The sequence below is a fragment of the Felis catus genome, chromosome F2, assembly GCF_018350175.1.
Source record: "Felis catus isolate Fca126 chromosome F2, F.catus_Fca126_mat1.0, whole genome shotgun sequence".
Classification (NCBI taxonomy): domain Eukaryota; kingdom Metazoa; phylum Chordata; class Mammalia; order Carnivora; family Felidae; genus Felis; species Felis catus.
Window position 1 is genome coordinate 62,890,271 of NC_058385.1, and position 24,651 is coordinate 62,914,921.

General features: G+C 40.1%; 1 long non-coding RNA gene and 1 other non-coding gene across 3 annotated transcripts; one reads left to right on the plus strand and one right to left on the minus strand.

The window, feature by feature from the left end:
- Window positions 1-271: 271 nt before the first annotated feature.
- On the minus strand, window positions 272-19,039 carry LOC109496183. Of its 2 annotated transcripts, none has more exons than XR_006592656.1 (4): window positions 18,551-19,039; window positions 6,120-6,537; window positions 966-1,079; window positions 272-809 (listed from the first exon to the last, which is right to left on the minus strand). It is a non-coding gene; the product is annotated as an uncharacterized LOC109496183 (long non-coding RNA). The 2 variants fall into 2 exon arrangements; XR_002152079.3 differs by having other exon boundaries at window positions 6,120-6,579.
- On the plus strand, window positions 387-493 carry LOC111558632. Its single transcript, XR_002739714.1, has one exon. It is a non-coding gene; the product is annotated as a U6 spliceosomal RNA (small nuclear RNA).
- Window positions 19,040-24,651: the final 5,612 nt, after the last annotated feature.

Sequence of the window (24,651 nt, forward strand, 5' to 3'; positions counted from 1 at the left end):
TTGAGGGCTATTAGATGAGAGGTGGCTTTGAGAACCTAAGTTGTTTGTAGGAAAATAAGTGTCTGTATGCCAGGGTAACGGGAATCGAAACTAAAATTTGCTTTGTTCCACTAGGAAGAGGATGGGGGGGGGGGAGTGCCAGGGGGGCGGTTGTCAAAGACGCTTTTGAGGGAAGTTTTGGAGGGCATTAATGTCTCAGTTGAGTTTTGAAGGAAGAATAATAATAAGGAGGTCTATTAGTTGGCTAATCACCTTATATATTAGCCTTCGGTTGCAAAATAGACTACCCAATTAAAGATGGATTTGATAAGAAGTACAGTAGTTATTCCACATAATATAAAATACAGAGGCAAGGGTTTAGTTCAATGGCTTAAAATGTCATTGAAGTGCTTGCTTCAGCAGCACAGATATCAAAATTGGAATGATACAGAGAAGATTAGCATGGCCCCTGTACAAGGATGACACACAAATTCATGAAGCCTTCCATATTTAAAAAAAAAAAAAAATCATTGAAGTCTCAAGATCTTCTACCTTCTGTTCCATCTTCTTCAGAATATTGGGTTTTGTTCTTGAGCTTTTTGCCCTCGTGATTGCAAGATGGCAGCCAAGTCATTTGGCATAGTATTTTAAGCAATTGTACATAAAAAGGCTGAAAGGGACAACTGTTCTCCAAATCCTTTTTATTAAAGAGAAGAACTATGCTCTTCTTGCCTTGCTTCCTCCATTTCTCACCCCTTTCTCAGTAGAGTTCCCTTCGGATCCCAGTGGTCATGGCGGGCTGCATGTTCGTGCTCCAAATGCAAGGAAAGCTGGGAAAAAAAAAAAATATATATATATATATATATATATCTGTATATATATATATATAAGTATATATTTATATAATTTAAATATATTGTATATATATACACATATATATATATATAATATATATACATATATACATATATATATAATATATATACCTGTCATTTGCAGTCTCCATATGACATGGCAGATTCTGTCCGCTAGGAGGAGGTGTATGTGTGAAGCAGGGAGGTGATAAACGGTGTGGTTGCTGGGTCAGCCTTCAACATCATCTTCAAAACAGGAAAAGAAGGTGTGGGGAGTTATTAATGGATCTCATAGTCAGGTTCTGGCACAATCCTTTGCTTTCTGAATTATAGGCATTCAACTGATATTTGTTGATTGTAGGATCATTGTCATGGGAATGGAAAATCAATGTCAGGTCAGGCAAGCGAATAGTAAAATAGGTTATTCTTTCCAGTCCAAGACTGGATGAAAAAATTTTTAATTTTGTCACTCAAATGGGTAACTGTTGATATTTCTCCTGGGTGGGTAAACTAAAATATTAATTCAACATCAGGAGAGGTGGTGATGGTTTTACAAAACCATGTCTTATTTGGCAACAGTTATATAATCTAAAAGCAAATCAGGGACAAACCTGAGTTAAATGGAAAAAGACCAGATCCTAGGAAGTAAGAGTTTATGGAAAACACCATGTGTGAAGTTCTAATGAAAAAAACAGAGTGTAAGATGGCCCCAGGGCTATGGAAAAAATTCAGTACATCCTAATAAAGTACTTAGTGTCTGTTGATTACACATGGAAACTCACAACAAGGAAGAGGGCATGAAATTAGTCTATTTGAAAAAATTGACTATGTAAACAAGCAGCCATTAACATGTTTGAAAAACTTCCTTTGCCTTTCTCACAAGTACAAATAAAGCAGAAAGCCAAAAAGTTGTCTTCTGACTATAGCAACAACAAAAAAGAATACCACATAGAGACTGACAGAGACATGAGTCATCGTGTTAAAGGGGGGTGAATTATTTTAAATAATTCATATGAAGTAATGCAGAGGGACTTCAAAATTAGTATGAGCACGTTGTAGCACACTAATCCTTTGAAATGACTCCTCGCATTTCTTTTTAAGTCCGTTAAACCCTTGTGCAGAATAGCGAGAGCTTGCCTGGAGACTGCAAAGCATTAGAAATGAATAAAAGGTATGGAGTTATTTCCCACTGCTCTTTCTTGGAGGAGATGGCTCCATTTTTAAATGACTGAGGCTATTTGACTCTAACCACAATATACTTTCAGTGTTTTTTTCATCTGGAGTTTTATTATTTTGCTCCACTCCACCCTATCCTCTCATGAATACAAAGGCATGCCCTAACACGGGAAAAGGGGCCACACAGGACCATTGGCAGTTGCCTCCTCTATAAACGTTTCTAATTTCATAGCGGTATGCTGTATACCATAGTGCGCTGTACCACATTTCTGCTGTAAAGTTTTCTTCCCACCTAGACTGGATTCACAATCGTTTTGGAGTTGTGGTATGCTTTTTGTTAGTCAGCTTTTTTTTTAAGTTTATTTATTTACTTTGAGAGAGAGACAGAGAGAGAGAGAGAGAGAGAGAGAGAGAGAGAGAGAGAGGAGGGGCAGAGAGAGAGGGAGAGAGAGAATCCCAACAGCACCGAGGGGCTCGATCCCAGGAACCATGAGATCATGCTGAGCCAAAATCAAGAGACACTTAACCGACTAAGCCACCCAGGTGCCCCTGTTTATCAACTTTCTAACATCACTTAGATTTCCTAGATTCCTCCAGGTCGTTGGAGGTAACGATGTCATTTCTGCACTTCTTTGGGCATCTAACGAACCCTGGTGCAGCGGCTGTTCCTCAGGAGTCTGTGTCGAGTTACATAAGCAGCTTTTACGTACACGCAGGTGTCTACTTGCCCTGGCACAGCAAATCAGAATCTCTAGGGCTACACTTGGCGAACATACCTGGAAATACTTCTTTGAATTATTCTGATGTACAGGTCTGGTTTGAATTATTAGTCTCTTCAAATCGAATTTATCCTCAAAGAAAAAAAAAGGCAAAAGAAACCAAAAGAAAAAAAAAACCAAAAGAAATAGAAAAGCAAAACTTGCATAGCCACTTTCTTGCGTCTGACTCCCATGACACCTAACCAGAGTGGCAGTGCTGGGAATTGGCATGGGATAAGGGCTAAGAGATCAACTCCCTGGATTCAAATTTCTGCTCTGCTGTGTGACCTGCATCAAATTAAGTAGCCACTCTATGCCTTAGTTTACTCATTTTACAATGAATATAACAATAATACTTGCAGTCATTTGGGGGCTAAATTATATATTACATATAAGACTAAAACTGATAAAGTATTTGCTGATAGACTAGCATAAAGTATTTGTTCAAACAGTGCCAGCAATTATTTCAGGCTGCTCAGAGGCTCAGACTTGAAGTTAATAGTACATCTGATTTTTAAAAATGAAAAAACATGAATGATTGTAAATAAAGGTGTTTTGTTTGATAGATAGAACATTAAGAACCTGAGATACAAAGCAGGATTTTGTTTGGGGACCATGGTATTACAAATGTTGGGGCCATATTTTAATTAAGTAATTATCTTAGCATTGAGAATGCCAGAGTCCCTTTTAATGGCATTAATAAAACCCTAAGCTACCATAAAATGACATCTAGAAATTACTGGGTTGGATAATTAAGGATGGTGTTATTTCTTGCAGGCCCAGAGAACTTGGTCATTCATTTATTCACTCACTCAACAACAATTTATTGAGCTGCTAACATCTGCCAGACACTGTTATCAGTAAGCATATAACCCGTGCTATGCCTTTCTGAAGCTTTCTTCGGGACCCTGGGAATCAGAATGTGCAGGACAGAGACTACCCTTCAGGAGAAGGATGTTTGAACTGATGAATTCTTTTTTTTTTTTTAATTTTTAAGTTTGTTTATTTATTTTGAGAGGGAAAGAGACAGTGCAAGTGGGGTAGGAGCAGAGAGAGAGGGAGAGAGAGAGAATCCTAAGTAGGCTCCGCACTGCCAGCCCAGAGCCCAATGTGGGGCTCGAACCCACGAACCATGAGTTCAGGCCGAAACCAAGAGTCAGACCCTTAACCAACTGAGCCACCCAGGCACCCCTGAACTGATGAATTCTGGTGGTGGTTCACCTGATCCCCAGAGCTGTGCTGTTTCCATTCCTTCCAGAGGTATGGTAATTTGCTTTTCTTTTGATTTTTTGAGCCACTCAGGTCCTTATGATAAATTCCTTTATTTACGCAAGCTGGCAAGAGTGTTTTTATGGCCATTATGCCTACTCTGGTAAATTACCTAAAGAGTCACTTGATAGTGTCCTCTGATCGTGTCCAAGTTTTGTGACGGTGCTTTAGACCAATGATTTATTTTTAGTGAGCTCATTTTATTTCACAGAAACTGTCTGTAGGTCACTAGCCAACTGACGTTTTATCCTCAACAAGCTAAATCCACATCCTAATCTCAGCATTTGGGAAATATTTTTCTTTGTCTATGTGGAAAGAAAAATGTGAGCCACAGATTGAATTTGCAATCTTCTGATGTCTGAGCTACTAGAATTTGTTATGGAAATAATAGTTCTGTTGTAAATATGAATTTCATAATAATTTCCATGAGTATTATCTACCATCGGCAAATAAGGAAATTTGCTGTTGTTGGTTAGCTTTTAAAAATAGCCATGGACGAGATGATGGCCGGCATGTGACGCCTTAAATAAGCAGCTATCACCCTGCTCAAGGAATAGTAAGTTCTTCCAGTAAAGAGAGAGGATAAATCAGAGAGCAGAGGCACCGCCTGCATGGGCACAGATCTATGAGGCTTTCATAGTGATTTCAAGCACAGACTCTGTCCTAGACACACACCCTTGTGACTTCACTGTCACTCCATATAGAACTTGCCAGATAATAGTAACATTCAACAGGTTGGTTAAATGATTGAAGTTGAGTTCAACTGTCTGATTTCCTCGATCAACTCAGTTGATCATGCTAAACCTCAAGATCCTCAGTGGGTTCCTTAAAGTGGAACAAAAATAGTGTCTGTATTCTGGCTGAAAAGGTTTAAGTGAACTAACACTCAGATGACATTCATAGAGACATTATAAATATTGTCATTCTCTTCTCCTTGTAGGTAAGACTGAACTTTCTCATCTCTTTTAGAGTGCGAGTGACTGACTTTAGCCAATGAAATATGAGCATAACTGGCATTTGTTGCTTCTGGGAGAAGTCTTTAAGAGCCATTGTTGGGGCGCCTGGGTGGCTCAGTCAGTTAAGTGTCCGACTTCGGCTCAGGTCATGATCTCGTGGTTGGTGAGTTCAAGCCCTGCATTGGGCTCTGGGCTGACAGCTCAGAACCCGGAGCCTGCTTCAGATTCTGTCTCTCTCTTTCTCTCTCTCTGCCCCTCCCCTGCTCATGCTCTGTCTCTGTCTCTCAAAAATAAGTAAACATTAAAAAAATAAAATAAAAATCTATTAAAAAAAGAGCCATTGTTAGATTCACAGTCTCATTGTCTGCTTCCAAGTAACATCAGCATTCCAGATGGTAGCCTCCCCATTCACTGGGGTCCTTAAGTGAGGGTAGTATGGTGCTGAGCCCCCAGCTCATCTGAAATAAGCCTTTGTTGTTTTAAATCATTGATATGTTTGGGGACTATTTATATCTACCACACAAGCTAGTCTGGAACCAAATGTAAAGCCCTTAGTAACCTGTCAGTTTGGATGAGAAGCGAGGTCACAGGGGTGATTAGCTTACTCATTTAACAAAAGTTTACTGATTATATCCTTTATGCCACACGTGATGAATTCCATGGTGAAGGCCAGATAGAGTCCTTATATCCATGAGCTTCTTGATTTTGCTGAGCCCACTCACTACCATTCGAAAACTGAGGAAAGCAATCAGAAAATTTCACATCCCTGTGGGAGAGGAAAAGCTATGAAAATGGGCTGGCCAAAACTCTTCATACATGGACGTAAGGGCAAATAATAGTTATGCCTGACTAAGATCTGATGCGTATAAGGATGTAACCTGGTCGATATTGGTTCTGGGCATGCCTAAAGGTGCCACCCTGCCTAGCCAATAGCACCATTATTGACTGATGCTTCTGCTCTGAGTTCCCTAACACAACATGTCACTATTGCACTTAGCAAAATGGCCCTCCTTTATAGAACTCATGCCTCATTCATCTGGAGGAACTCACATTCACCAAACCAAAATAAAACCAAATGTTTACCCTCCTGATCTACCACCCATCCACTCTGGGTGTGTTAGACCCACCTGAACTAGATTCTCAGGCTAGATTTCTTTAGAAGTTGAGAAGCAACAAATCAAAGGGCTGTTTACTTAGCTTCCTTTCTGGAAACAAATGGCATTTGGTGAAGCATGGTGATGATGAGTTTCCCATGGGTTCCTAAGCTCTGCGGTGTGGGGCTTCATTGCACTGAGGTGGGAAGGCAGAGATCCCTGTTGTACTTTTGCTGCCACATGAGAAGGAGTGTTGGTGGTGTTGGACTTTGAAACTCAAGACAGAACACCCTTTCATATTGAATCCAGCAGGGAGAAGCTTGGGCAGAGATGCCACAGCCCTGGCTGCTACCTAGCAGAGGGCTCTGGGGCTTCCAGGGTTTTTTCTTGGTACCACACAGAGACACAGAGGCAGGTGGTGGCCGTCTTCTTCTTCATGCCCAGGAGAACTCTGAAATGAGAGACGCGATTTTTCTGTACTCCTGATGCAGCGCTAGGCAGGATTGATGATGTGGTGGGGGTGGGGGGGACAAACAAAATACATTGGATTGAGATTCATATTGCTTTAGTATAAATCCTGACCTTTCTGCTTATAAGATGTGTGATCTAGAGCAAATTGTTTGATGTCTCTGAGCCTCAGTTTTCTTACTGTAAAATAGTAATATCAACATCTATTTGATAGCTGGTGTTCAAAGAATTGAGTGAGATAGTATATGTCAAACATTTAGTAATGTTTGAAGCATAGCAGACTCTCAATATATGTTTGTGCCTTTTTCTCTTTCCTTCTTTCTTTTAAAATTATTTATTTATTTTGGGACAGACAAAGACATTACTTCTTGGCCTTTTGGCTAAGATCAAGTGAGAGAGACAAAGACAACATGAGCAAGGGAGGGCAGAGAGAAAGGGAAAGGGCGGGGGGAGAGAATCCCAAGCAGACACTGCACTGTTCGCACAGAGCCCAATGCGGAGTTCGAACTCACAAAACTGCGAGATCATCTCTAAACCATGAGATCATGACCTGAGCTGAAACTGAGAGCCAGGTGCTTAACCCACTGGGCCACGCAGGTGACCCTCCTTTTTCTGGAATTCTAATGCAGGTTTAACTAAGTGCTTTTGTTCTTATATCTCTGGGAGCTTATCAGAAAGTACTGTGGCTCTCTGCATATGTTCTTTCACATACATATTTTTTCATTCTCCCAATAATTTTGTAAGTAAGTACTAAAATTATGCTCATTTTATAGGTAAAGAAACTGACAAAGAGATTAAGCAACTTGACCAGTGATCACAAAGATAATACTTGTCACAGGGATGGCTTGCACTCAAGTCATTGGACCTAGAACCCCTCTCTTCATAGTCCTTACTACTTCTTTGACATTTGCATGGTTTGCATGGAGCCTGAAATCTGTAGTGGCCAAAGATCAAGCCAGGTTAGCACTGTCTATGCCTGCTACTTTTCCTATTTCCACTGCCATTAGAAATATCTTGACCTAAAGTCAACTCTAGACATGTTGAACCTTCACTGGGAAAGGGGGAGTTGTGTACGTATTAGGTTGAGTGTAGCCCCTTTATTTTGTAGGACTGGGACACACATTTTAAACTTGGTAGGGCCTCTGACAGGCAAACTAAAGGGGAAAAAAAGATGTGTCTGCTATCTACCCATCCCTCACCTGCAAACCCCAACCCCATCCTGGGGATGCTGATCGGCATGGAGTACACCCCTTCTTGCAGGTTCCCCTCTGGATGGTTGGGTTTCTCTACTGAAAGTCACAGCTTCTCACAAGGTCTAACTCTCCTGAGTTCCATTAATCATGCCATCTCCTCATTTTAGGAGGCCTAGGACTGGTAAAAATCTCAGGGTGCTGCACATTAGGGTAAATGATGCTTTACTATACCTCCCTCAATTTAGCCTAATTTCTTGATAGAACCTTGAGTGACACAATAGATAGTTCCAAATAGTATAAGAAAAATATACCTTCTGTAGATAAGGACCATCAATATCAGTTTCTTTGCCCATCACCAAACCAAAGTCCTCAATTGCACTGTATCCATTTAGGATGGTTTTTCTCTTTTAAGACTATCCTAAGTAGTAATTTTCATTTGGTTTTCCCTATATAAAAAAGTGTTGGGAGCTGGTGCTGTGGACACAACAATTTTTGATAGAACTTAATTTCAAACAACTGCCCAGCTGACCTTCAGAAGTAGTAGAATATAATTGGTTTCATCTGCTTGGGTGCTGTAACAAAATGCCATAGACTGGGTGGCTTAACAGGAATTTATTTCTCCCAGTTCTGGAAACTGGGAGTCCAAGCTAGTGCCATCAGGTTTGAATTCTGCTAAGGGCTCCCTTCCTGGTTTGCAGATGTCACTTTCTTGCTGTGTCCTCTCATGGCAGAGAGAGCAAGCTCTGGGGTCTCTTCCCCTTCTTATAAGGGACACTAATCCTAGAAGCTCCACCTCCATGATCTCATCAAAGACCAGTTAGCTCCCAAAGGTTTTATCTCCTAATACCGTGACATTCGGGGTTAAGGCTTCAACATGGGGATTTGGGAGGACCCAAACATTCAGTCCATTGCAATATTGTAGTGAGAACAATGGAGTCAGATCTCCTCGGTTGAACGTTTCAGTAGCAGCACTTGCTAATTGTTTAATCCCAGTTTACTTAACCTCTTTGTACCTCAATTTCATCTATTAAAAAATAGATCTTGCTTAGTGGAGTTATTATAAGAATTAAATGAACTAATATATGCCCATTAGATATTCCTGAAGTTGTTTGTATGTGAGGTGCCTCAGGAATACGGATGAAAGTAAACAAAAACATTGAAATGCTCTGAGTGATAGAGGACCAGGCAGCATTCCTTTAAAGTGACATGGACGGGGCGCCTGGGTGGCTCAGTCGGTTAAGCCTCCGACTTCAGCTCAGGTCACGATCTCACGGTCCGTGAGTTCGAGCCCCATGTCGGGCTCTGGCCTGATGGCTCAGAGCCTGGAGCCTGCTTCCAGTTCTGTGTCTCCCTCTCTCTCTGCCCCTCCCCTGTTCATGCTCTGTCTCTCTCTGTCTCAAAAATAAAAAATAAAAACGTTAAAGTGACATGGAAACTGTAGACACCTTGTTAATATGCTAATTATTGTGCAATATTGCTTCGCAAAACAGAGAGCACATTTCACAAATTGTCCTGGAATGATTTCATATGTATGTGTCCTTGCCTCACCTCCTAGTGACTTCTTTCTTTTTTGTTTTAATGTGTACTCATTTTTTGAGAGACAGAAAGAGAGCATGAGCAGAGGAGGGGCAGAGAGGGAGGGAGACACAGAATCCGAAGCAGGCCCCAGGCTCCAAGCTGTCAGCACAGAGCCCAATGCGGGGCTCGAACCCACGAACCATGAGATCGTGACCTGAGCTGAAGTCAGATGCTTAACTGACTGAGCCACCCAGGCGCCCCACCTCCTAGTGACTTCTGCCAGAGAAATATAACACGTTCCAGGGAAGCTGTTGGTGCCTTATTCAGTAATGTCAGAGTATCACCCACATGTTAGGATAAAAACTCCTAGAGGGGACTGTATCACCAGCTTTCAGATACTTCTGTCTCATACTGCCATCTGAAACCAGACTTCCAGCCTCTCTTATCTTAGGATGAGTTCCTACTTTACTGCCTCCCACCCCCACTCCCAGCTCATCCCCTTATTAGCTCAAGAACTGGTCAAATTAAATGAATGAATCTTCCTTGACTTATGATGGGGTTACATCCCCAAAAGGCCATAGTAAGTTGAAAATACTGTTAAGTTGAAAATGCTTTTTCTTTCTTTCTTTTTATTTTTTAAAGTAAGCTCTGTGCGCAACACGGGGCTTGAACTCACAAGCCTGAAATCAAGAGGCACATGCCCTAACGACTCAGCCAGTCAGGCACCCCTTGAAAATGCGCTTCATACACCTAACCTGCTGAACACCATAGCTTGCTTAGCCTAGCCAACCTTAAATGTGCTCCTACTACTTACGTTACATTACGATGCTTACAGTTGGGCAAAATCATCTAACACAAAGCCTATTTTATAATACAGTGTCGAATATCTTATGTTATTGATTAAATACTGTACTGAAGGTGAAAAGCAGAATGGTCGTATGCGTACAGATAGGTTGTCAGTGGAGGGGTTATTTACCCCCATGATGAGGTGGCTGACTGGGGGCTGCACCCTGCTGTCCCTGCCCAGTATCACGAGAGGCTCGTACCCTCCGGGGAATGGGCAATGATCCCAATTCAAAATTTAAAGTACAGTTTCTACTGAAACTTAGCAACTCAGATACCACCTGTTTTTTTTGTTTTGTTTTGTTTTGTTTTGTTTTGTTTTTTTAAGTTCATTTATTTGTTTTGAGATAGAGATAGAGAAATGGGGATAGGGGGCAGAAAGAAAATCCCGAGCAGGCTACATGCTGTCAGTGCAGAACCCCACACAAGGCTCACACTCCAACTCTGAAATCATCACCTGGGACGAAACCAAGAGTTGGAGGCTTAACTGACAGAGCCACCCAGGCACCCCACACTTCTTTTGTTAATACCATTTGTGTGTCTGTTTCCTAACCCCTCCTCACAAAATGGCACCTGATTGGTGACTTGAAACTTTTAATTTATTACTTTGTGGCCATATTTTCTTGAATGGAAAGAATTATGTTGGGCTTATAACTAAATTTTTGACTTTACCATTCATTTGTTTATCTTCATTTCCCACCCAGCCCACTCATGAACTAGAAGAAACCAGAGACTCTGAGTAATGGAATCTGAGCCCTTCTCTGTAGCTTCTCCTGGTCTTACTCAATCCATGACCCTTAGGGAATTAAGTAAAAAGCTATTTTCATGCTTTACTTTCTTCTTTACTTTCCAGGGTTTTTCTTCTTTACTATTTCCCAAGGAGAATGTGAGAATGAGTTGCATAACTTCTGAATTTGTGTACCCAACCTGGGCCTTCCCTTTGACTCTAGATTTAACATCTACTTGGAAATGTCTAACAAACATCTCAAACTTGGCACATTTAAGCTAAAACTTTTATTTCCAGCATGTACCCTCTTCACCGTCCCCCCCCCCCAAAGGTCAAATATAAGATAAACTTAACAAAAACAAAACAAAACAAAAACAAAAAAACTTTTCTTCTAGTTTTCCTTAGGTCAGTGAACAGGAACTTGAATTGCTCTGGCTAAAAAGCTTGGCATTAGCCTGGACTCCTCTTTTTCTCTTATAGTTCACATCTGAAACATCAGCAAAACTATGAGCTCTGCATTCTGAATCGATCTTCTTCCCTACTACAGTAGCCCTATTCCAGGTTACTGGTTCCTCTCACCTAAATGTTCTCCCAGCTTTTATCTTTATCTCCTTTACTAGTTATCTGTTGATGGACAACAAATCACCACAGTTTGTACTGACTTAAAACAACCTACATTTATTATTTAATAGTATCCGTGGGTCAGGAGTCTGGACACAGCTCATCAGGTCCTCTGCTTCAGGGAATCCAATAAAACTGCAGTCAAGGTGATCCAGGGCAAAGGTCTCATCTGAAGATATGACTGGGAAAAGATTCACTTTCAAGCTCATGTGATTATAGACAAGGTTCAGTTCCTCAGGGGCTGTTGGACAGAGGGTCTCAATTCTTTTTTTTTTTTTTTTTAATTTTTTGTCAACGTTTTTATTTATTTTTGGGACAGAGAGAGACAGAGCGTGAATGGGGGAGGGGCAGAGAGAGAGGGAGACACAGAATCGGAAACAGGCTCCAGGCTCCGAGCCATCAGCCCAGAGCCTGATGTGGGGCTCGAACTCCCGGACCGCGAGATCGTGACCTGACTGAAGTCGGACGCTTAACCGACTGCGCCACCCAGGCGCCCCCAGAGGGTCTCAATTCTTATGTGGTTGCTAGTCAGAGGCCACCCTCATCCGCCCTCCTTTGCCACATGGACTTCTCCAACATGGTTTCTTTCTTCATCAAAGTGTGTAAGTCAAGAAGGCACTAGATAGTCTGCTAGCCAGATGGAAGTTACAATTTCATATAATCTAATCATGGAAGCAATTTTCCCATCATATTTATCATATTCTATTGGTTAATTCAAGTCACAGATCCTGCCCACACTCAAGGGGAAGAGATTATATAAGAGCATAAAGGAGGCAAGAATCATTGGGTGCATCTGAGAAATTGCCTACCACGTATTTTTAGTTTATTTTTCATGCAATGGTCAGAGAGAGCCTTTAAAGCACAAATCAGGTTGTGTCATATCTCTCTTCCGAACCTTCCAGGTATTTCCTATTTAACTCATAATACACTCCAAATTCTTCATCATGACCTTGTTCCATCCGTATCTCATCTTAAACCACTCCCCCTGTATTCTCTTGTCCAGATGTACTGACCTCCTTCTGGTTTCTCAAACCCACACAACACTGTCCCATTTGGGGGGCCTTTGCACTGTAAATTATTCTGCCTGGAGCCCTCCTGCCCACATGCACGTATGGCCTGCCCTTCACTTAAATCAGTCTTTTCCTTCAATGTCATGTTTTTAGAGAGGCCTTTCTAGACCATGCTATTTAAAACAATAATTCCTTCATTGCTGTCTCCCTCCTTATCCTTCTTTATTTTTATTCCCAATGTTGTTTTTTAACCACATAAAATATTACATACCACATTTAATTGTCTGCTTTCATCATTTAAATTAAAGCTCCATGGAGCAAAGATTGTCTATTTTGTCCATGCAGTATACAGAAAATGACCTATTTGGTGAAATAAAGGGGATGTTAGTTAGAACAAATGCGAGCACTACAGAAGGAGAAAAAAGAAAGCACAAATTTCTTCTAATAATTATCCTGTAATCATCCAAAAGAGGAGACCGACATACTATGTTCCAATCACTAGAGAGAGGTGTATCTTCCTTTAATTAAGATGCGAATTCCTTCAAGGGCATTCAGTTCCCTTTACTGCTATCTCATCAAACAGCTTTCTATCACTAATTCAGTTTTGTAATTGCCTTGTTCTGAGGAAAGACTGTGAATAGAGAGCTAGTTGTTCATTCTTACTGTTCTCAGTATCTCCCTCAGTAATTAGTAAAGCGACATTCCTGTTTATGAGGTAGTATCAGAGCTAAAATTTAAGTAAACTCACAGAATCAAGTTTATGAACTCAAAAGCCAAGGACTCAACTCTTCACTGTAATCTTCCTCCAGTGGGAGGCAGACATGATCAAACACATCCGGAAAAGTCATCCAATTTTAACTACTGCTATCATCCAGTATTCCAGGGAGACGTGTACATTTTGGGAATGGTTAGATTTAAGTTCATATTTGTTTAGAAGCAGCAATTGCAGATCTTCAGAATTAACCTAAATGAGCTGAAGGTTTATGGTTTGTTACTGGGAGAAAAGGGAGACATTTCTGAGGCACTGACCACAAAGTTTACTTTTAATGGGCAGATTTTCACTTAGTGAACTGCAGCAAAACAAAACAAAAGTGCTGCAGACATTTTTCTCTCAGTAGCTACCTAATAAAGCCTAAACTGGCCAACTTCCATGCCCTTCAGGGTTCCAGAAATACAAACAGGAAGTTAACATTTCCATAGCAATAACAATTCTGTAATAAAAGCTGAGGAGAAACAATAAAACAGAAGGTCAGGATAAAAGCAATTTACATTTATTAACATCCTAACACTACATCAAAATAGATTTTACATATTAAAATGGAGTCAGAGTATAATTAGAAAAGCATTTGTAATCAAATGACATTTTTTTCATTTGTAGGCATGACTGCTCTGGTCCTGTAGCAAGGTGCAGATTTATATAGCATTTCTAGATTCCCCCAACTTGTAAATTCTGCTGTTATCTCATGGATTATTTTGCCTGCCCAAGCAAGTTTCTCTATGTCAAATAAAAGCTTTATGATTCGTTGTGTTGTTTGTTTGTTTGTATTTACTCCATTACCATGAGACACTATATACTCAAATTAGTATAATGAAGGTAGTGACTTGAAGCAAATCAAATGCATTCTTTCAGATACACATGGAAGCCAACAGGATGACAGATTGTCCTTTGGGCATGGACATGGCTGGTAACTGGTAGTTTCCCCAATTTCCCAGTGCTTGGATCTTTCTTTCCCAATGATTAAACATTCTTTTCCTCTAACTATGGAAGATGGAGGCAATTTCCTAAGAGAATGAGAAGGTACTTCAACGTTGTATAGAAGGATGAACTGAATGCCAATGTGAGAGAAAAAAGGACCTTCCAATCCCCGGGTTAAGATGAGTGATCAGGAGATGATGATCCAGGACAGAACAAAGAGAAGACAGTGTTCAGTCTGTAAATCTGGAATTTATTATTGTAACCTTGAACTGAGCAAGCTTCCATGGCCTTCTGTCCTTGTCAGATGATGAACTTGTAAGGCAGATAACATAGCTAACAATTGGAGCACTGATTCAAAACATAGGAATCCCTCTCATGGTGACAGAATCTTTTTATCAGTTGTCAAAATCCTGTAATTTTAGCGTACTGAGCATTTATAGAAAATTGTGTAAGAAATTGTGTAAATGGAATGCTGCCCTCTTATGGTTCCACAAATCCTTTTAGGGTCAAATATAAAATCCCAGTCTTTAATTAGGGCAATTAGTAGAGGGATTTAAGAGCTGGAGGGACCTAGAAGTTTAACATGTACTTTGATTTTACAACTTACAAAAGAAGTTGCATGAAGGCCACTCATTCCAAGTTCGTATATCTAGTCCAGCACAGAGCCAAGGATGGAACATGGTCCATTATTTTCCCATTCTAATGCATATTTTAACGCAATTTTAATATCTGGCTTCATAATTCAGGTATTTCAAGGGAAATCACAAAACATCAATGTTATCAAAGGAAGTTGTAACGCGATTATATTAAGTCAATATGATGTCAAAACTTTTCACGTTAGAGGACTTTTGCATTTTATCAACTCAGAAAATTTGAAAAGTTCTCAAACATCCAACTCAAAAGTTACCAGTTTTCAGAATATTTTACTTATGTTCTCCTAAGACAGTTCTTCTTCTTATTTATCATCTGAGGAGCCACAGAACGAGTTGAATACTTATCCAACACATGGTAGTCAATCAAACATTACATAAAAAGGATTCTTTTTCCTGAAACCTTCTATCTCTTCCAAGATAACCATTTGCATTTTTATTTGTTCCCAGGCTATTGTTTTTATTTGAATCAGCTCTATTGAAGTATAATTTACACACACGATGCATACTCTTTAGTATACAGTTGAATAAATTTTGATAAATATCTACACTTACATAATCACCATCAAGATCAAGATATAGAATAAATACATTACCCAAGGAAGTTTCCTGGTGCCTGATCTCAGTCAATCTCTCTACCCTGGCCCAGGCAGCCATTTGTTTTCTGTAACTGGGGATTCATTTTGCTTCAATATAAGAAATTACAACGTAAGTACTCTTTCATGCCTGGCTTTTTTCATTCAGCATACTTATTTTGAGATTCATCAATGTTATTCTGTATATGTATCAGTAGCTCGCTCCTGTTTATTTCTATGTAGTATTCCATAGTATGGATGTACCACAATATTTATCTTCTCACTAGCTGTTAGACATGTGGGTTGTTTCTAGTTTTTTTTATTATTATGAAAAACATTCCTGTGGAAATTTACATAGAAGTCATTGTGTGATCATATGTTTTCAACTCTCTTTGGTAAACACCTAGAAATGCAATTGCTGAGACATATAATAAGCATCTATTTAACTTTATAAGACACAGCTAGACTGTCTTCCAAAGCAGCTGTATGATTTTACATTTTCCCCAAAATGTAGAGAGTTCTATTGCTTCAAATTCTTGGCACCACTTGGTGTCATCAGTATTTTTTATTTTAGCTATTCTAATGGTTGGTAGTGACATTTTATTTAAGTGGTGTTTTTATTTGCATTTATCTGCTGACTAATGATGTTGAGCCTCTTTCCACGAGCCTTCTAACCTTTCAAATATCCTTTTTATTTTTATGATGTATCTGCCCAAATCTTCTGCTCATTTAAAACATTTTGGATTTGGAACTCACAATTGACTTAGAAGTGTTCTTTATGTCTTCTAGATGATAATCCTTTGTCAGCTTTTGGCTTGTCTTTTGACTTCAATGATGGTTTTGTAGAATGTTGAATGGAATGTTTATGTCTCTTCTCAAATTCATACATTGAAATCATAATGCCCAAGAGGTTATGCGGTTGTACCTTTGGGAGTAGGTTAGGTCAAGAGAGCAGAGCTTTTTATAAGAATTAGTCTCTTAAAAAAGAGGCCTAAGAAAGCTCTCTTGCTCCTTCCACCACGTAAAGACACAGTCAAAAGATGCTACCTATGAGAAAGAGGGTCCCCAATTGACACCTTATCTGCCAGTGCCATCATATTGAACCCCCAACCTCCAGGACTGTGAAAAATAAATGTTTGCTGTTTATAAATCACCCAATTCGTGGTATTTTTGCTACAGTAGCCAGAATGTAGTAAGACACCATGCTATTGTTTTAAGAACTGTGCCCTCCTCTCACAGATCATTATCCTATTTAAAGATACCACTTGGTGGGGTGCCTGGGTGGTTCAGTTGGTTAAGCATCCAAATCTAAATCTCCTCTCTGGTCATGATCTCACGGTTTGTGAGACTGAGCTGCACGTTGGGCTCCGCACTGACAGCCCGCTTGGGATTCTCTTTCTCTCTCTCTGCCCTCCCCCTCTGTCTGCATCCCTCAAAATCAATAAATAAACTTAAAAAAATATATCATGTGGTTATTGAACCTTTCAAAATATGGCTCTCATAATTGACCACAATCCTAGTAGTTATTTCTTTTCTTTTTAAGTGTCATAAATATATTACTTCATTACAGAAATATGTACATAAAACTCAAGAACAGGCACCGACTGCTCAGGTCATGATCTCACAGCTCATGAGTTCGAGCCCCACGTCAGGCTGTGTGCTACTGGCTCAGAGCCTGGAGCCTGCTTCCGATTCTGTGTCTCCCTCTCTCTTTCTCTGCCCCTCCCCCACTCATGCTCTGTCTCTCTCCTTCAAAAATAAATAAACATTTCAAAAAATTAGAAAAAAAATTAGTAGACCATAAATGCACGGATTTATTTCTGGGCTTTTGATTGTATTCCACTGATCTATGTGTCTATTTTTATGCCAGCGTGACACTGCTTTAGTTACTATAGCTTTGTGATAGAACTTGGAGTCAGAGACTGTGAGATCTCCCGCTTTGTTCTTTTTAAGACTGCTTGAGATGGGTGCCTGGGTGGCTCAGTCGGTTAAATGCCAAACTTCAGCTCAGATCATGATCAGGTCATGATCTCATGGTTGGTGAGTTTGAGCCTCCTTTGAATCCTCTGTCTCCCACTCTTTCTGACCCTCCCCTGCTCATGCTCTCTCTCATTCTCAAAAATAAATAAATATTTAAAAAATTGTTTTAGCTATTTGGGGTCTTTTATAGCTCCATACAAATTTTAGGACTATTTGTTTTATTTCTGTGAAAAATGTCATTGGAATTTTAATAAGGATTGTACTGAAGAAAGGAGGATGGTCTGAATTTCTCCTTCTTCACTGTAAATTGAAGTGCAAAATTAACATTGATGAATATGTAAAAGTACAAATTATTTCTCTCCACAAAACCTTTATTTTTAATGTTTATTTTTGAGAGAGAGAGAGAGCGTGAGAAGGGGAGGGGCAGAAGGAGAGGGAGACACAAAATCCAAGGCAGGCTCCAGGCTCTGAGCTGTCAGCACAGAGCCCAACACAGGGCTCGAACTCATGAACCACAAGATCATGACCTGAGCCAAAGTCAGAGGCTTAACCAACTGAGCCACACAGGCGCCCTTCTCCACAAAACCTTTAAATGTCATGTTAGGAGATAGAGCTTCAAAGAGAAAAATTTGTGCCTGGAACGCAATTTTTCATTTAAACACAATCTTCATTTTGAAGAGACAACAAGTGGCTGCAATATGACCGTGCTGGCCTTATGCCCACTCATGTACCACAAATGCCACATGAAGCCATGAAAGGAGCCACATCAAGGCAGATTAGACCACTGAGAACTTCAAGGAAATCATGTCAGCCACACATGATTTATCTGTGGACCTTTGTCAGAAAAAGCCAGCTGAGTGGCCCAGAGCTAATGGGAAAAGTCATCAAGTTAGAGTCATCCTTTGAAATGACATGAGGAAGCAAAAATGTAAAGAGTCTGGAAATGTCATCAATTTCATGTCCTTGGGCCTTTCTTTTAGGGAATTAAAAAAAAAAAAAGCATAATGTTGTTTAGCGTACCTTAAGGGCATTATTATTCTCTCAAATTGGACAACCTTTTTTTTTCTCCTTTCAGCCCAAGGGAAAGAAAACTTTTTCATCAGTATGTTTTTATTTTTTACACATTGATAACATAATAAATATTCCTTTTTTGGCATTTGAATATTTCTGGAACTTCACATACCTCGTTTATGATCTGTAAGTCAGTGTTGTGTGGTTTGAGGAGTGACTGGGCTGTGCAGCCACACTGCCTGGAATGGTATCCTGGCTACAACACTGAATTGGCCGGGTGCCATTGGTCACCTATTTACTTTCCTGTGCCTTGGTTACCTCAACCTGAGAAGAGTTAACTAGTACACATCTCACCAAGTCATTGTGAGGATGGAATGACATCATCAATGAGTAATCAAATTTCTCACAACCCTCCTTAGTCCAAATTAACGCCAATAACGAATAACCTTTAAAAGCCTCATGTCAACCCCATGAAGTAGATCCTCATTCTATGGATAAGGATCTTGAGAGGGAAAGTAACTGGCCCACGAGTTTACAGATGATGGAGAGAAAATTGTGGAGACAGGATGCCAATCCAGCGGAGTCTGGTTACAAAATGCCCACACGAAGCACTCATTGGAATAGAGTATTTTGTAACCTGTTCCTTTCACAGTCTTTTGAATTTACATTTGGATATAAACTCTAGAAAGGCAGGAGCAACTATGCCTTCCACTTGGTACAGGTTTTTTGGTGTGACCCAGTTTAGTGTCCTGGAAATACATGGCAACAATTGCCGAAAGAGAGGAAATCGACCTTTATAAAGCACTTACGAAATATCTGCCAAGAACTATGGCCGGCTACGGAGATAAATTACATTTATACTTAATCTTTACCACAGTCTCAAGGGGCAGGTGTGAATATCCCTGTTTTACAGATGTTTTACAGATGTTGCCTAGAGGATGATTGTTTTCTTTCCTCAGACTATGTTTTCTCCTTATGGAACGAACACAGTAATTGAGAGCAGGATTTTAAAGACAAATCAAACTTGGTAAGAAACTTGGATCTGCAAAGTGAGGGTTGCCAGAGTTTGTAAAGGGGAGGGGAGAGGGATGGGCAAAATGGGTGAAAGAGACTGAGAGATACAGGCTTCCAACTGTGGAATAAATAAGCCATGGGAGGGGCGCCTAGGTGGCTCAGTCCATTAGGCGTCTGACGTCGGTTCAGGTCACGATCTCACGGTTCGTGAGTCTGAGCCCTGTGTTGAGCGACTGCTCAGAGGCCGGAGGCTGCTTTGGATTCTGTGTCTCCCTCTCTCTCTGCCCCTGCCCCCCTCACACACTGTCTCTCTCAAAAATAAATAAACATTAAAAAAAAAAAGATTGCTAATAAGTCATGGGAATAAAAGGCACAGCACAGGAAATACAGTCGATAAGATGATGATAGCGTTGTATGGTGACAGGTGATAGCTACGCTTGTGGTGATCACAGCAGAGCCTATAGACTTGTGGGATCACTAAGTTGTACCCCTGAAACTAATGTAACGTTGTGTGTCAGCTGGGCTCAAACTTGGTTCTGCTACTTACTGAAGTGCATGATTTTGAGTCATTAAACTTCTTTGAGTTTCATCTGTAAAATGCAAATAGTAAATACAGCCTCTGTCGGTTGATAATTATATTAAATGAGGCAATATATTTAAAGCCTTCTACTAGAATCACAGTAAGCAGTCAGTAAATGTTAGTTATTATTATTGTTGTTACTTTATTATCACTATTAATATGAGTTTCAATACAGTCAGCGGAAGTGAAAGGACCTTTGTTAAACTTAAGCCTGTCAGGGTCTGCTTTAATGTGAGAAATATCGTCTCTAAAGTGGAAAGGTTTTGGGAGGTCACTTATACAGGTAATCAGTTTTTACAACTCCATTGGATAGCACCTGTCCAAAATACTCATTATTTCAGTAAAAGAGTTGGTAGAACTGCTTTAAATAAAACAGTAAAAATATTAATTCCTAACAGGAGTGTTGCCTCTAAGTTTATCTGCATGTGATGTGCAGATAGAAATCTGTATGCAAGGAATGTTTCTTCTCAGACTAAAAGATCTGTCCTCAAAAGGGACTGGGAAGCTAAACCTATTGAGATTTTATCATCATTTGGTGATTACACTTCAGAAGTTCAAAATCCCTAGGGGAGGAAAACTTCACATATAACATTTTAATCTCATTCTGCTTTAGAAACTATGATCAACTACCTTTTATCCAGAATGATCAGTGCATTGAAAGTGCTAGTTATAACCAAATAATATTTGTCAAATGTCCTAAATTAAATTCTAGAATATACATATCAAATATTATACTGTAAAGAGAATACATAATGTTAGGATTTCAGTGAGTAAACTGTTGTCTTTGACTGTTCTGAAACCACTTTAGATTCATCATTATGAACCTTAATTATCATGACATAAATTTCGGCATAAAGTAAAGACGACTTTTGCACAGAGAGAGCAGTTCCAATTTGGACCGGGCCATGCTGGAATTTTATGGATTCCCTCTGCAGGGAAAAGAAAGGCTGCAGGATTGCTTGCCTGGAAGGTTGCAAAACAGATGTTAGCATAGGATGAGTTGTCCCAGAACTGATGTTTCCCCAAGTGATTATACGTGTTTCCAAGGGCTGCCATGTCATAGACCACATACTGAGTGGCTCAAGACAACAGAAATTTATTTCCTCCAGTCCCAGGTCAAGGTTAGGGTTAACTTCTCCTGAGGCCTCTCATTGGCTTGTAGATGGCCATCTTCTCCCTGTGTCATCAATTACCCAGTCTTCCCTCCATGCATGTCTGTGTCCAATCTCCCCTTGTCATAAAGACACCAGTCACAATGGACTAGGACCCACCCTAATATCTAATTTGCACCTAAAATAACTTCTTTAAATACTCTATCTCCAAATACAGTCACCTTCTGAGGTACTGGGGTTAGGACTTCAGCACAGGTCCTGGGAGGATGGGGCACAATTCAGTCCATAACACCGGTTTTACAGGAGAAGCACTTGGGGTCCTGGTTAGAGATTCAGAATCCCTCAGCTCCGCTACTGAAGAATGACTCATTAAGTCAAGGGAACTGCGTTTTTAACAAGTGTCTGATAGGAGTTGTTCTTTTGCAGATGGCATAAGACCTATTTCAAGCTGGATCGACCAAAACGAATAACTGAGCATTTGGAGAGTAAGGTTTTAGGTTGGATCAAGAGCCTAAAGGGTACCATAACCTCATTCTATAGTGTAAATGATGCCATAATAGCCTGGCTTCTCCTTTTACATTTCTTCCATCTGCTTTCTCGATGTTGTCTCCATTTCTCAGTCCCCGTGTGGTTGGAAGATGGCTTCACCCAGGCCCTACATCTTCAGAGGTTCATATTTAGTGGGGTTAAGGGTAAATCGGATTAACTTTTTTACCTGAAAAGTGGCAAAATGAATGTCAAGTGGCAAAAACAGACCCTAAGTAGCAAAATAGAGAAGGGATTAGAATATGTGAATTTCCAGGCTTTGAAGGGTAAGTTGTCACGTGATCTAATACAAAAGATACAAAGTATACTTTGTATAATTGTAAGTCTACTTTAGCAATCGACTAATAATACCACTGTTGATTTAGTGCATATATGTGTATACGTATATGCGTATGTATATGTGTTAGCCTCTATCTGATTGCTTCACATGTGAAATCATATTCATTGGTTTTATTATGGAATTAGCTTTCATTGGTTTTATTTCATTGGTTTTATTATGACAGCCATGTCGAGGATGAATAGGAAGTACTATTATTTATTAGCATTATCAGCATGCACTAGAAAGACTTTAGTTTGCAAAGTTGCCTTCCAAATTCAAATAATGGTCATTATATCTCCTAGCGCTGGCCACAGATGTCTTTGCAAGGCAACAAGTTATTAATTCAACGTGGGAAAAAAGAAAAAAATTAAGAGTCTAAAAATGCTTATTTATTCCCTACTGAAGCTATGCATCCTACCATATAACTAGGTCACTTGATGACCTTACCAACCAGCAGACTGAGAAGCCTAACAAATAATGCTACAAAGCCAGCATTCAGTGTGTGTTGTCCTTATTCAGCTAAGTACATTTATTTTACTACTGAATTGCACCAAAGTGTAGGTAGGTCTTTCCCTGGAATTTGAGCAGGATGCTTGTGTCCTTTTGCTGAGAAAATGCATATAAATGCCCGAACCAGTTTAGTGGTCTTTACCAAAAATAGCTTGGCCTTTTGACTCACCCAGGCTGCCAGTAAACTCTGGTGTTTTTTTTTTTTCCCCTTCTCCACAGATAGGCTAAATCTAGTCACATCACGTCAGTGCATTCCAAATTGGATGCAACATTGAATTTGTTTTCGTTTGGGAATCCTTGTTATCAGTTCATATGTTGTATCAGAGAAAATGGGGACAGGAGGGGTCTGGCAGATATTTGACATTCAACCTAGCCTCATAGATTTATAGATAAGAAAACAGAAACCCAGAAAGTTTAAGTGACCCATACAAGGCCACATTGCTGGTAAGTAGCAGACCCAAAATAACTCTGGGCTGCTGATGTGTGAAGCAATCTGTTTTTTGGTCAGCGTCTCAGCAGGAGGTCTCATGGGTGGGATGTGACAGGTCCCCCTCCAAAGTAGTTTGGGAAAGTGATCGCAAGGTATGAATCCTGGCTGCTGCTGTATTTACAGACTTTTCAAAAAGGAATGTTTGAGAATCAAATGACACAAAACCGGGAAGGCAAATATATATTTTAATGCTTGAACTTGGCCGTGGGTGGCCTTCTTAATGGGGCCTGGGGAGGAAGCTAATTCACATCAGCATGTTACTCTGCGATCTTTCACAGCACCTGAGTCATTTCTGTGGCTTGCTGGGCTCCTCCAAGGCCTCATGCCTCCCCAGGTGGCCCGAATGGACTGCTTTGAACAAGGAAACAATACCAGCAGCCTGTCCTTCACACAGCAATCAAAGCCTCTGTGTTTCTCCCCGTACTTTTACAGCCGCGCAAAGCTTTCATTTTCATACAGATCTTTTCTCTCTCAGGTCTATCATCTGCTTGGATTTCAGGATTTCAGGATTTTGGTGTGTTTTGTTTTTAACTGAGAAGGACATAAATGGCCTCTTTTTAAACTCAATTTGATATGGCTGTCTGTAACATAAAGTGGGATTTGCAGTTAAAAACTGAAATTTAGGGGCATCTGGGTGGCTCAGTCCGTTAAGCATCCGACTTCAGCTCAGGTCATGATCTCGCAGTTTGTGAGTTCAAGCCCCATGTCCGGCTCTGTGCTGACAGCTCAGAGCCTGGAGCTCATTTTGGAATCTGTGTCTCCCTCTCTCTCTGCCCCTCCCCCACTCATGCTCTGTCCCTCTGTCCTTCAAAAACAAACATTAAAAAAAATTTTTTTAACTGAAATTTAGTCACTCTCAAGAAAGCAAATATGCCTGTACTGAGTATATACTAAATGTCTCTTGAAACAAATATCCTGAATGTAATTAAAACCTGTGTATAGCCATTTCATTTTTCTAAAAGTAATAATGGGTAGATCCTGGAGCAGCATTTATTGTGTGCGCCAGTTTTGCAGGCGAAGAAACGGAGACTCAGAAAATAAGGGACTTGGGTAAGGTTGTGAAGCTAGGAAGGCAAAAACAAGAACTTGGACCTAGATCTGAAAATCCCCAGGGGTCACGCTCTTTCCATTTTGCTAGACAATCAGCCTCTACTTACTTGACTTTCAAATGTTTCACGTCAGGAACAGGAAAATAAAACTCTGGTATCCAGATCTTCATTCTACCCTTTGCTCTTTCTAAAGCCTCAGGAGGAAATTAGATGTCCCTATTTTAAGAAAAGATATCTGAGCATCAGAGAAGTGAGTTGACGTACCCAAAGTTGCCTGCCCAGGGAGTAATTGATGTGGGACTCAAATCGAGGTTTTATACAGTTAAAATAAGGTAGAGAGTGAAAAGCACTTGGTATGTGGGTCAAGAGAGCCAGGCTCGAATTCTAGCTATCCATTCCATTTATTTGAAGTGTATCCTAGACAGATTACAGATTGCTTTTGAAAGTCTGAGTTACACCACTTTGTTTTTGCAAAAGACCTACATTAGTATGTACCTGTTTTCACTAACGGAAAGAAATATGAAGAGAACCAAGTGTCACAAGGGTGAGTGACTAAATCATTGGAGACAGCTATGAACACCATTTCAAAACCCTGGTCTTTTGAAATCATCTAAACCTGGCTTCGATTCCCTGATCTGCCATTTAATAACTGA